General features: G+C 36.9%; 1 protein-coding gene and 1 pseudogene across 5 annotated transcripts in view; one reads left to right on the top strand and one right to left on the bottom strand.

The window, feature by feature from the left end:
* Window positions 1-13793, bottom strand: part of EDA (ectodysplasin A) — a 442324-nt gene that overhangs the window by 104314 nt on the left and 324217 nt on the right. The window lies entirely within an intron of this gene.
* On the top strand, window positions 8929-9765 carry LOC102126389 (CCR4-NOT transcription complex subunit 7 pseudogene; annotated as a pseudogene).

Here is a 13793-nt window from a genome sequence, read left to right as displayed (position 1 = left end):
GGCAATCAGTTGTGAGTTTATAAATTAAATGAGCTCTGGATTCAGAAAACATTAGCTGAAACACAACCTCTTAATTGTGAATTGTTAAATGGCTCTTAAACATTTGATAATGATGTTGCAATTTACCTTTATGAAGTTGGATTAGCACAAGTTAGAGTAGCGTTTATGACTAAAATGACATTGCCTGAGAAATACATTTAAACTAGGATTTTTTTTTCTCCTTGTCCAAAATTTCACTATTAATAGCATTCTACGAAATCCATTCTGCTGCCAATGGAGACTTAAACCACATAAACTACCCCTAAGCCACATCTGACTACAACATTCAAGATAAATATGAAGGAAGGATAAAAGTGAGGTAGTTAGTGAAAAGAGAGTTGCAACAGTCAGAACTTGGGGGAGGGGAATAGGATACAAGTAAGAAGCAAATTAAGAAACAGATGACTATTGATTCTGAGAAGGCAAAAATGTTCCAAATATTATAAAAAAATTAAGTAATGGGAAAAATTTTAAGGAATGATGAGTGATATTCAGTTTACATTGATATTGAAATACATTGTAGACTAGAGTTCAACTGTTATAACTAGGGCTCAGATAATGAAAGAAAGACTAGAAACAATGGTCCAAATAGACTCATGGGCTTGGGTAGATAACAAGGATATGAACGCAGATATGTGGCCAGTGGATCATTAATCCAGGACTGGCTCACAGGAATGTGAGTATAGAAAGTGAATCTCAGAGATCAGTAAGTAACTTCAGAGGAAAAGGTCAAGAAGGATAGGCTATAAGCACAGCAGATTGAATTCAAAGAACAGTTTAAGATACAGGTATCTTAGGGGCAGGCAGGTTAATCTGCAAGGATTTAGTCTGTAATAAATGCCTGAAACAAACCTGAGAATTGGGAAAAACAGTAAAGGGCCTGGGACACAAATTCAGGATTTTAAAGACTATAACACTAGAATCACCAAGGGCATAAAAGGACTGGTAAGAAAACTACGAGACCAGCAAGACCACTGTGAGATTAGACAAATCCAAAGCTGCGATGCTGTTCTCTGTTAGCTTGGCATTTTAGTGCCTCATGTGTCCAAGTGTGTTCCAGGGCCTCCCTTCGGATAAATACAAAATAATTCATTATGTGACATCATGGCAGGCCAATAGTATTTCAGTGGCTGTAAAACTGAAAGACAAATGTCTTGAGAGACAATTTTTTTCAATATGGCTACTGACTGGAATCCAGCATTAGGGTGTCTATGGAAATGTCATTTTCTTAGAGGAAAATTCCTGACTCTTGCTTGTGACCATGAAAGTGAGTGAAGAAAGTATGTTAAGTGTTGTCTCATGAATATTTTGTATAGTATCTCAATGGAGCAACCCACTCAAAAAGAAATTAGGATAAAATATAAACAAATGAAATGAAGTATAGCAAAATACCCTATTCATTAGAGTCAATTTTATGCATATTCATTGTTTGATTGTTAGTATTAGGGACTAACGATATCTTTCCATGGAGCAATGGAGAATTAGATTTCAATGCTTTGTACTAATCTCTTTCACAGAGCTTTAACTCTAACGAATCCTCTGATTTCTATAAATGGATAAACAATGTAGGTTTGTCCAGTTCATACCTGATTGCTCCTAATTACAAATATTTTCCAAAAAATCCACAGAAACTCCATAAACTTTAAAATTTAACAAGTATATAGTCATCTGCATCAAGGTAACTGACTAACCAAACAGTTTTAGCCCCTCTATCTCCCAAGATCCCATTAAAATGACATTAAACAAACAGAGGTGGAGGAGGTGGAGCAAGATGGCCAAATGAAAGCCTTCAGTGATCATCCCCCTTGCAGGAACACCAAACTGAACAAAATTCATACAAAAAAGCATCTAAATAAGAACCAAAAATCAGATGAGTGATCATGGTACCTAGTTTTAATATCATATTAAGGAAAGAGGCACTGAAAAGGGTAGGAAAGACAGTCTTAAGCCACCTATGCTACCTCTCACCCATCCCCAGACAGTGGCCATGAAGCACAGAGAGAATCTGCACTTTGGGGAGGGAGAGCACAGTGACTGTGACTTTGCATTGAAACTCAGTGCTGCCCTGTCACAGCGGAAAGCAACCTGGGGCAGAACTCAGCTGGCAACCACCGAAGGAACATTAGACCAGTGCTAGCCAGAGGAGAACTGTCCATCCCAGTGGTTGGAACCCAAGTTCTGGCAAGCCCTAACACTGCAGGCTAAAGTGCTTTGGGGTTCTAAATAAACTTGAAAGGCAGTCTAGGCTGCAAGGACAACAATTCCTTGGCAAGTCCTAGTGCTGTGCTGGGTTTGGAGACAGTGGCTTGGAATGCATGCAGTCTAGTGATATATCAGCTGGGGTGGCCAAGGGAGTGCTTGCATCACCCCTCCCTCAACCAAAAGCAGTGCAGCTCAGAACTCCAGGAGAGATTCCTTCCCTTTTCTTGAGGAGAGGTGAGGGGAGAATAAAGAAGACTTTGTCTTGAAAGTTGGATGCCAGCTCAGACACAGTAGAATAGGGTACCAGGCAGAGTCCTAAGGCTCCCGTTCCAGGCCCTGGCTCCTGGATGACATTTCTAGACACGCCCTGGGTCAGAAGGGAACCTGCTGCAATGAAGGGAAGGATCCAGTCCTGACAGAATCCATCACCTGCTGACTGAAGAGCCTTTGGCCCCTGAAAAACCAGCAGTGGTAGCCAGGCAGTACTCACCACAGGCCTTGTGTGAGATTCAGCTGTGCTGACTTCAGGTGTGGCCCAGTACATTCCCAACTGTGGTGGCTATGAGAGAATCCTCTTGCTTGACAAAAGGAGAGGGAAGAGTAAAAGGGACTTTGTTTTACAGCTTAGGTCCTAGCTCAGCCACAGTGGGGTAGAGCACCAAGTGGGCTCTTGGGGTCCCAAATTCTAGGCCTTGGCTCTTGGATGGCATTTCTGGACCTGTCCTGGGCCATAGGGGAGCCCACTGCCCTGAAGGAAGAGTCCCAGGCCTGGCAGCATTCACCACAAGCTGACTAAAGACTCTTGGGCCTTGAGTGAACACTGGCAATAGCCAGGTAGTACTCGCCACGGGCCTGAGGCAGTGGTAGCCACAGGGAGAGACTCTTCTGCTTGAGGAAAGGGGAAGGAAGAGTGTGAAGGGCTTTGTCTTGCACTGTGGGTGTCAGCTCAGCCACAGTAGAATAGAGCACCAAGTAGTTCCTATGCTTCCTGACTCCATGTCCTGGCTCCTGGATGGCATCGTTGGACCTGTCTGGGGCCAGGGAGACTTGCCACCCTGAAGAGAATATCATAAGCTTGGCTAGATTTGCCACCTGCTGATTGTAGAGCCCTTGGGCCTTGAGTGAACATAGGCAGTAGCCAGGCAGTGGTCACCACAGCCTGGGGTGAGACTCAGTGCTATCCTGGCTTTGGGTCTGATCCAGCACAGTCCAGGTGGTGGTGGCCACAGTGGTGCTTATGTCACCCCTCTCCTAGCCTCAGACAGCTCAGCATAGAGACAGAGACTCTGTTTGGGGGAAAGTAAGGGAAGAGAGCAAGAGTCTCTGTATGGTGATTTAGGGAATTCTCCCAGATCTTACCCATGACCATCTAGGTGGTACCTCTATGAGTCTGCAAGAGCCACAGCATTATTGGGCTTGGGGTGGCCCTAAAGCTGCAGTGACCAAAGACTTAGATCACAACACTCCAGTCCCTTCAAATACCTGGAAAGCTCTCCCAAGAAGGATGGGTACAAATAAACCTAGACTGTGGAGACTAGTCAATACCTAACTGTTCGATGCCCAGACATTGATGAATATCCACAAGCATCAAGACCTTACCAAATGAACTAAATAAGGCATTGGTGACCAATCCTGGAGAAAAAGAGATATATGACTTCTCAGAGAATTCAACATAGCTGTTTTGAGGAAGCTCAATGAAATCCAAGCTAACACAGAAAAGAAATTCAGAATCCTATCAGATAAATTTAACAAAGAGATTGAAACAAAAAGAATAAAGAAGAAATTCTGGAGCTGAAAAATGCAATTGGCATACTGAAGAATGCATCAGAGTCTCTTACTAGCAGAATTGATCAAGCAGAAGCAAAAATTAGTAAGCCTGAAGACAGGCTACTTGAAAATACACAGTCAGAGGAGACAAAAGAAAAAAGAATACAAAAAATGAAGCATGCCTACAGGATCTAGAAAATAGCCTCAAAAGGGCAAATACAAGAGTTATTTGCCTTAAAGAAGAGATAGAGAGAGATCAGGGTAGAAACTTTCTTCAAAGGGATAACAGAGAATGTCCCAAACCTGGAGAAAGATATCCATATTCAAGTATAAGAAGGTTATAGAATACCAAGCAGATTTAACCCAAAAAAGACTACCTCATAGCATTTAATTATCAAACTCCCAAAGGTGAAGGATAAAGAAAGGATCCTGAAAGCAGCAAGAGAAAAAAAACGAATAACATAACAATGGAGCTCTATACATCTGGCAACAGACTTCTCAGTGGAAACCCTACAGACTAGAAGAGAGTGGCATGACATATTTAAAGTGCTGAAGGAAAAAAAAAAAAACACCTTTTACCCTAGAATACTATATTCAGTGAAGATCTCCTTCAAATGTGAAGGAGAAATAAAGACTTTCCCAGACAAACAAAAGTGAGGGATTTCAACACAAGGCCTGTCCTACAAAAAATGCTAAAGGGAGTACTTCGATCAGAAAGAAAAGAACATTAATAAGTAATAAATAACCACCTGCACATATGAAACTCACTGGTAATAGTAAGTACACAGGAAAACACAGAATATTATAACATTGTAACTCTGGTGTGCGAATGACTCTTATCCTAAGTATAAAGACTAAATGAAGAACCAATAAAAAATAATAACTACAGCAACCTTTCAAGACATAGACAATAAAATAAGATATAAATAGAAAAGAAGGTTTTAAAGTGGGGGGATGAAGTTAAAGTGTAGAGTTTCTATTAGTTTTCTCTTTGCTTGTTAGTTTGTTTGTATATGTAATCATTGTTGTCATCAGTTTAAAATAAATGGTTATAAGATATTATTTGCAAGCATAATGGTAATCTTAAGTAAAAAAATACAACAGATACACAAAAAATCAAAATCAAGAAATTAAATCATACCATCAGAGAAAATCACCTTCACTAGAAGGACGACAGGAAGAAAGGAAAGAAGGAAGAGAAGACCACAAAAATATAAAACAAGTAATAAAATGGCAGGAGTAAGTCTTTACTTATCAATAATAACATAAAAAAAATAGAGTGGCTGAGTAGATAAAAAATCAAGACCCAATAATCTGTTGCCTACAAGAAACACACTTCATGTATAAAGACACACATAGACTGAAAATAAAGGGATGGAAAAAGATATTCCATGCCAATGGAAACAAAAAAATTAGCAGGAATAGCTATACTTATAGCAGACAAAATATATTTCAAGACAAAAGCTATAAAAAGAGACAAAGAAGGTCATTATATAATGATAAAGGGGTCAATTCAACAAGAGGATATAACAATTTTAAATATATATATGCACCCAACTCTGGAGGACCCAGATATATAAAAAAAATATTATTAGAGCTAAAGAGAGAGATGGACCCCAAGACAGTAATAGCTGGAGACTTCAACACTTCTCTTTCAGCATTGGATAGATCATCCAGACAGAAAATCAACAAAGAAACATCAGACTTAATCTGCACTATAGACCAAATGGACCTAATAGATATTCACAGAACATTTCATCCAATGGTTGCAAAGTATATACTCTTCTTCTCAGCACATGGATCATTCTCAAGGATAGACCATATGTTAGGCCACAAGAGAAGTCTTAAAATATTCAAAAACTTGAAATAATATCAAGTATCTTCCCTGACCACGATGGAATAAAACTAGAAACCAATAACGAGGAATTTTGGAAACTATACAAACACATGGAAATTAAACAATATACTCCTGAATGACCAGTGGGCCGATGAAGAAATTAAGAAGGAAATTAAAAAATTTCTTGAAGCAAATGAAAATGGAAATACAACATACAAAAACCTATGGAATACAGTGAAAGCAGTACTAAGAGGAAAGTTTATAACAATAAGCACCTACAATAAAAAACTAGAAAAATTTCAAATGAACAACCTAATGGTGTATCTTAAAGAACTAGAATTGCACTTAATTGCACATTGAAAACTAACTAAAATAGCATAATGGTATTGTTTGTAACATAAAGGATAAATGTTTGAGGAAATGGATACCCCATTTACCATGATGTGATTAACATGTACTGCATGCCTGTATCAAAAAACCTCATGTAACTCACAAATATATACACCTACTATGTACTCACAAAAGTTAAAAAAGAATCAGAAATGCAAGAGCAAAGCAAACTCAAAATTAGTAGAAGAAAAGAAATAATAATGGCCAGAGTAGAAATTTGAAATAAAAATACAAAAGATCAATAAAATGAAAAGTTTTTATCAAAAGATAAACAAAACAAAATCAACAAACCTTTAGCCCAACTAACTACAAAAAGAGAGAAAACCTAAAGTAATAAAATTAGAGATGAAAAAGGAGACATTATAACTGACACTGAAGAAATACAAAAGATCATTATAGGCTATTATGAGCAACTGTATGCCAATACATTGAAAAATCTAGAAGAAATGAGTAAATTCCTAGACACATACAACTTACCAAGATTGAACCATGATGAAATCCATCACCTGAACAGACTAATAACAAATAATGAGATTTAAGTTGTAATAAAACATCTCCCAGCAAAGAAAAGCCTGGGACCCAATTGCTTCAGTGCTCAATTTTATCAAACATTTAAAAAAGAACTAATATCAATCCTTCTCAAACTATTCCAAAAAACAGAGAATGAGGGAGTACTTCCAAACTCATTCTATAAGGCCAGTATTACCCTGATACCAAAACCAGACAAAAACATCAAAAAAAAAAAAAAAGAAAACTACAAGCCAATATCCCTGATAAACATTGATACAAAAACCCTCAACAAAATACTAGCAAACTGAATTCAACAACACATTGAAAAGATCACTCACTGTGACCAGGTGGCATTTATCCCAGGAATGCAAGGATGGCTCAACATATGCAAGTCAATCAATGTGATACATCATATCAACAGAATGAAGGACAAAAATGATATGATCATTTCAACTGATGCTGAAAAAAGAGTTTGATAAAATTCAACATCTGTTCATCATAAAAACCCTCAACAAACTGGGTTTAGAAAGAACATACCTCAATACAATAAAAGTCACATATAACAGACCCACAGTTAGTATCATACTCAATAGGGAAAAACTGAAAGCCTTTCCTCCAAGATCTAGAATAAGACAAAGATGCCCATTTTCACCACTGTTATTCAAGACAGTACTGGAAGTCCTGGCTAGAGCAATTGGATGACAGAAAGATATAAAGGGCATGCAAATTGGAAAGGATAAAGTTGAATTATCTTTATTTGTAGATGAAATGATCTTATACATGGAAAAAACTAAAGACTCCACCAAAAAAACGATTAGAACTGATAAACAAGTTCAGTAACGTTGCAGGATAAAAAAAATCAACATAGCATTTCTATATTTCAACAGCAAACAATCTGAAAAAGAAATTAAGAAAGTAATTCCATTTACAACAGCCACAAATACAATAAAATACCTAGGAATAAACTTAACTAAAGAAGTGAAAGATCTCTATAATGAAAGCTATAAAACGCTGATGTAAGAAATTGAAGAGGACACACAAAAAGTGGAAAAGATATTCCATGTTCATGGATTAGAAAAACCAATATTGTTAAATATTCATAGTACCTCAAGCTATCTACTGATTCAATGCAATCCCTATCAAAATATCAATGACATTCTTCATGGAAATAAAAAAAATTCTAAAATGTATATGGAACCACAAAAGACCCAGAATAGCCAGAGCTATCCTGAGCAAAAAGAACAAAACTGGAGGAATCACATTACCTGATTTCAAATTGTAATACAGAGCTATAGCAACCCAAACAGCATGGTACTGGCATTAAAAGAGACACATAGACTAATGGAACAGAATACAGAACCCTGGAACAAATCCATACATCTACAGTGAACTCATGTTTGACAAAGGTTCCAGGAACATACATTTGGAAAAGACAATCTCTTCAGTAAATGGTGCTGGGAAAACTAGATATCCATTTGCAAAAGAATGAAACTAGACCCCTATCTCTCACTGTACACAAAGATAAAATTAAAATGGATTAAAGACTTAAATCTAGGACCTCAAACTATGACACTAATAGAAAAAAATTGAGGGAACTCCAGGAAATTGGACTGGGCAAAAATTTAATATCCCACAAGCACAGGCAACCAAAGCAAAAATGGACAAATGGGAGCATATCAAATTAAAAAGTTTCTACATAGCAAAGGAAACAATCCACAAAATTAAGAGATAACCCACAGAATGGGAAAAAGTATTTGCAAAGTTCTCATCTGACAGAGATTAATAACCAGAATATATAAGGAGCTCAAACCACTCTATAGGAAAAAAATCTAATAATTTGATTTTAAAATGAGCAAAAGATCTGAATAGACATTTCTCAAAAGAAGACATACAAATGGCAAAGAAGCATATTAAAAGGTACTCAACATCATCGATCATCAGAGAAATGCAAATTGAAACTACAATGAGATATCATCTCACCCCAGTGAAAATGGGCTTTATCCATTTTAACTTTTATTCAAAAGATGGACAGTGTGAAAAGCGATGGCGCAGCATGGTGTGGTGCAGCTCCTGCTCACCTTTCCCCCTTGCTGGGCGAGAGGTGTCTATGGGGTACCCACCACTGCCACTGCCGCTGGGTACTGTCTCTATGGCGAGGGGAAGAGGAGGAGCGCAAGCTCAGTGACACAAGTACATAAATAAAGGATAAAATATTTTCTGAAACGAATCTTCAATCAAGCATAACATTTTGATGCTTGGCATCTATACTCCCTTGTGCCCTCACTATGCCAGCAGCAACTGTGGATTATAGCCAAAGAATTTGTGAAGTTTGGGCTTGCAACGTGGATGAAGAGATGATGAAAATTCGTCAAGTTATCCAAAAATATAATTACATTGCTATGGACACTTGAGTTTCCAGGTGTGGTTGCAAGACCCACTGGGGAATTCAGGAGCAATGCTGACTATCAATACCAACTATTGCGGTGTAATGTAGACTTGCTAAAGATAATTCAGCTAGGACTGACATTTATGAATGAGCAAGGAGAATACCCTCCAGGAACTTCAACTTGGCAGTTTAATTTTAAATTTAATTTGACGGAGGACATGTATGCCCAGGACTCTATAGAGCTACTAACAACACGTGGTATCCGGTTTAAAAAACATGATGAGGAAGGAATTGAGACCCAGTACTTTGTAGAACTTCTTATGACTTCAGGAGTGGTCCTCTGTGAAGGGGTCAAATGGTTGTCATTTCATAGCAGTTACAACTTTGGCTATTTAATCAAAATCCTGACCAACTCTAACTTGCCTGAAGAAGAACTTGACTTCTTTGAGATCCTTCCATTGTTTTTACCTGCCATTTATGATGTGAAGTACCTCATGAAGAGCTGCAAAAATCTCAAAGATGGATTACAGGAGGTGGCAGAACAGTTAAAACTGGAATAGATAGGACCACAACATCAGGCAGGATCTAATTCATTGCTCACAGGAATGGCCTTTTTCAAAATGAGAGAAATGTTCTTTGAAGGTCATATTGATAATAACAAATATTGTGGTCATTTGTATGTATGGCCTTGGTTCTGATTCATCACCCTATGTACAGAATGGCACAGGGAATGCATATGAAGAGGAAGCCAACAAGCAGTCATGATGTGAAATAGTCCTTTTATTTTTATTTTATTTCAAGCTACACACATGCTTGTATATAGGTTTTATCTCTGGTTGAATCCCTTGAAAAATAGACAGTACCTCCCCCCACCCTTTCATGGCCCATTTTATTGTCTGCCTTTCAGTACTAAGTATGATTGTTCCTATCTCAGATCAAAAAACAAACAAACAAAAAACACATTCAGGTTAAATTTGGCCTTAATTTAATATACTTGTTAGCAAGCGTATGCGACAGAGAGTGGAGAAAGCTACATCACTGAATATTTTGATAAGCTTTACCTACTTGGGAGTTTGGTTTATTTTTCCCTTTTCCTAAATTAACTAGCACTGACTGTAATTTATTTCTCTGTTTCGTGTCTCTCCCTTCCATTCTACAGGAGTTTTAGCTATTTGAGAATGTGGACCATCAATTTTGTACTTTGGAGAGTGATTCTGACTCAAAACCTCTGTTTTATCAGAAATTTTGTTTTTACTTGATCTTAGCTGGAAAAATGACCATCTGCCAACTTTACACAGCATTTACTCGGTTTTGACCCACAGAATATAGCACATTCATTGTGCAAACTGTCAATTCAGTGATACTAAAAAAAAAAAAAAAAAAGACAAGAAACTACTGAGGAGCTTAGTAACTGTTGTTTCTGTACGTAGTGTTTAATCTTCCAAGCACATCTAGTGTCTGTCAGTTTCTAATTGGCATGTGTAGGCTGCTCTGTGACTGAAGAATTTTCAAACCAGTCTTACATCCTTCAGGAAAAATCCCTTGTGATTGGATATTTCGTATCTGCCAGGAAACTGGTACTCAAGATGTTGAAGCTACAGTTACTTTATGATAGCACACTTCCCTTGATCTGCTTATTTTTATTCCATCACTGTTTACTCTTGTTTTTTTTTTTTTCATTTTGTAGCCATACTTACGATGCTCTTGATTTGTTGGTTATACAAATTGATTTTTTTAAAATCCAAAGATAACAAGTCTGTAGGTATATTTTGTACCAAATTAAATTAGAAGTTAAAAATTGTGCTTTCATAGTTGCTACAAAGGTAAGTAATGAAGAGATGTGGTACAAAACAACAAAATCCATATATATGTATATATATAACATATATTTTATGTACTCATATATATATGAGTACATAAATAAAGGATAAAATATTTTCTGAAACAAATCTTCAATCAAGTACAACATTTTGATGCTTGAGAATATATATAGAGAGCTAATAAAATTACCTGAGGAGTGTAATGCTTGTTTATTTTTTTGTGTATATCTTTGCAATCTATTTTACATATATTGACAAAAGAGACTGTGAAATATTTCACCATGCAGAACACGTGACCAGACCAGAGCATGTGTAGGATGTAGGAAGACTTTTCGGTAACCATTAACTCTACCCTGAAATGATGGACTACAAGTTAGAATGTGTATTACCTATACTTCAATCAATAATATTGGCAAATCTCCAAATGTTAGTCACATTGATTTGTCTCCCTTGTACATTCTTTATTCATGATATTACAGTGCTGTAACTGGGTGGTCCTTTTTAAACAAATATTATTTGCAAAACAGAGGGTATTATTTGTTTTTAAAGCTTTTGTAAATAAAGGCTTTAAAAATGTTTTCTTATTAAAAAAAAAAGACGGGCAATAACAAATGCTTATGAGGATGTGGAGAACAGGGAACCCTTGTACACTGTTGGTGGGAATGTAAATTATAATAATCACTGGAGAACAGTTTGGAGGTTCCTCAAAAAACTAAAAATAGAACTACCATATGACCCCGCAATCCTACTGCTAGGTATATACCCAAAAGAAAGGATATCAGCTAGGTAAATACCCAAAAGAAAGGACATCAGTATATCAAAAGAGATATCTGCATTCCCATGATTATTGTGGCAGTATTCACAATAGCCAAGATTTGGAAGCAACCTAAGTTTCTATCAACAGATGAATGGATAAAGAAGATATGGTACACATACACAATGCAGTACTATTTATCCATAAAAAGAATGAGATACTGTCATTTGCAACAACATGGAGGGAAATGGAGGTCATTATGTTAAGTGAAAGACGCCAGAGAAAGACAAACTTCATATATTCTCACATATTTGTGGGAGCTAAACAATTAAGACAATTGAACTCATGGGGATGTAGAGTAGAATGATGGTTAGCAGAGGCTGGGAAGGGTAGTAATGGGTGGGGGAGTGGGGATTATTAAAGGGTACAAAATATAGTTAGAATGAATAAGATCTCGTATTTGATAGCAAAACAAGGTGACTATAGTCAACAATCATTTATTGTACATTTTAATATTGTACATTTAAAAATATTATACATTTAAAAAAACTAAGAGTATAACTGGATTGTTTGCAATACAAAGAAAGGATAAGTGCTTGAAGTGATGGTTACTGCATTTACCTTGATGTGATTATTACGCATTGTGTGCCTGTATCAAAGTATCTCGTGTACCCCATAAATATGTACCTACTATGTACTCACAAAAATTAAAAATAAAAAAATTTTAAAAATAACATTAAACAATAAAAAAGATATAATGAAGACAATAGTAGAGGGAGTCAGCGGAAAAGAGATCCCAATACATTTCTGATAGACAGAAATTCAATAGGATGCTGGCTGATAAAGATTGGCAGATAAAATGACAGAGGGGGCTTACACCTTGTAGGATCACAGAAAAGTTTGAAAATTGGAAATGCCAAGTAAGGCAGAGGGTGACAATGAAATATGATAAATTCATTGAAAATCTGTATATTAATCATTTTCCTCCACTGCATATAGAACTGCTAGTATTCAGGCATTGATTCCCAAGGCAAAGAAAAAAATCAGAAGGTTATTCTCTAAAGAGATTGAATAAATTGTCTAATTGAGGTAACTAATGTGGGCATTCATGTTCTAAAACAAAGATCTCTACTATCTGGAATTTAGAGGTCCCCCAGTATAATGGCTCTATTTACATAGGTGAGGCTTATTGAGTTGCAGGCCTTATATCTGGGGTACTAAACCAGTTTGCTCAACTCCTACACACATTATGACATTTCAGAACAGCAAAGATATAGAAAAGATCCTAAAAGCTTCCAGAGAGGAAAAACATTAATAGTTACGGGAACAAGAATTGGAATGGTTTGATCACCTGATCAGCAACGCTGGCTCTTAGAGAGAACAATGGAGGAATGCCTTCAAAATTCTGACAGAAAATTATTTCGAACCTATAATTTTGTCCTAATCAACTATCAATTGAGTCTGATAACAAAAGAAAGACATTTTAAGATCGCAAAGACTAATAAAAGTAAGTCCCAGCTGTACAGTAGGCCTAAGGAACATTTAGTCTGAATGGAAGGAAGGAGGGCTCCAAGAGAGAGGCATCAAGAAAAAGACAGGAAAAGGATTCGCCATTTTATCCTTTTTTTTTTTTTTCTCTTTTTTTAGACGGAGTCTTGTACTGTCACCTGGGCTGGAGTGCAGTGGTACGATCTCGGCTCACTGCAACCTCCACCTCCCAGGTTCAAGCGATTCTCTTGCCTCAGCCTCCTGAGTATCTGGGATTACAGGCGCCATCACGCCCAGCTAATTTTTTGTATTTTTAGTAGAGACGGTGTTTCACCATGTTGGCCAGGCTGGTCTCAAACTCCTGACCTCGTGATCTGCCCACCTCGGCCTCTCAAAGTACTGGGATTATAGGCGTGAGCCACCACGCCTATCCATCTTTAAGAAATTAGAGAAACTTATGAATGTAGCAGACAATGCAAGAAAAAATAAAGGTAATTAGAAAATCCAGAAAAAAACAAGTTTTACAAATTAAGAAATGTAATACTATCAACACTTGACAGAAGAGAGAAAAATTTTAAATAATTAACAATAGTATAAACA

This window comes from Macaca fascicularis, chromosome X (genome assembly GCF_037993035.2).
Source record: "Macaca fascicularis isolate 582-1 chromosome X, T2T-MFA8v1.1".
NCBI lineage: Eukaryota > Metazoa > Chordata > Mammalia > Primates > Cercopithecidae > Macaca > Macaca fascicularis.
Note: the sequence above shows the minus strand (reverse complement) of the source record. Positions and strands in the feature narration are given on the sequence as shown.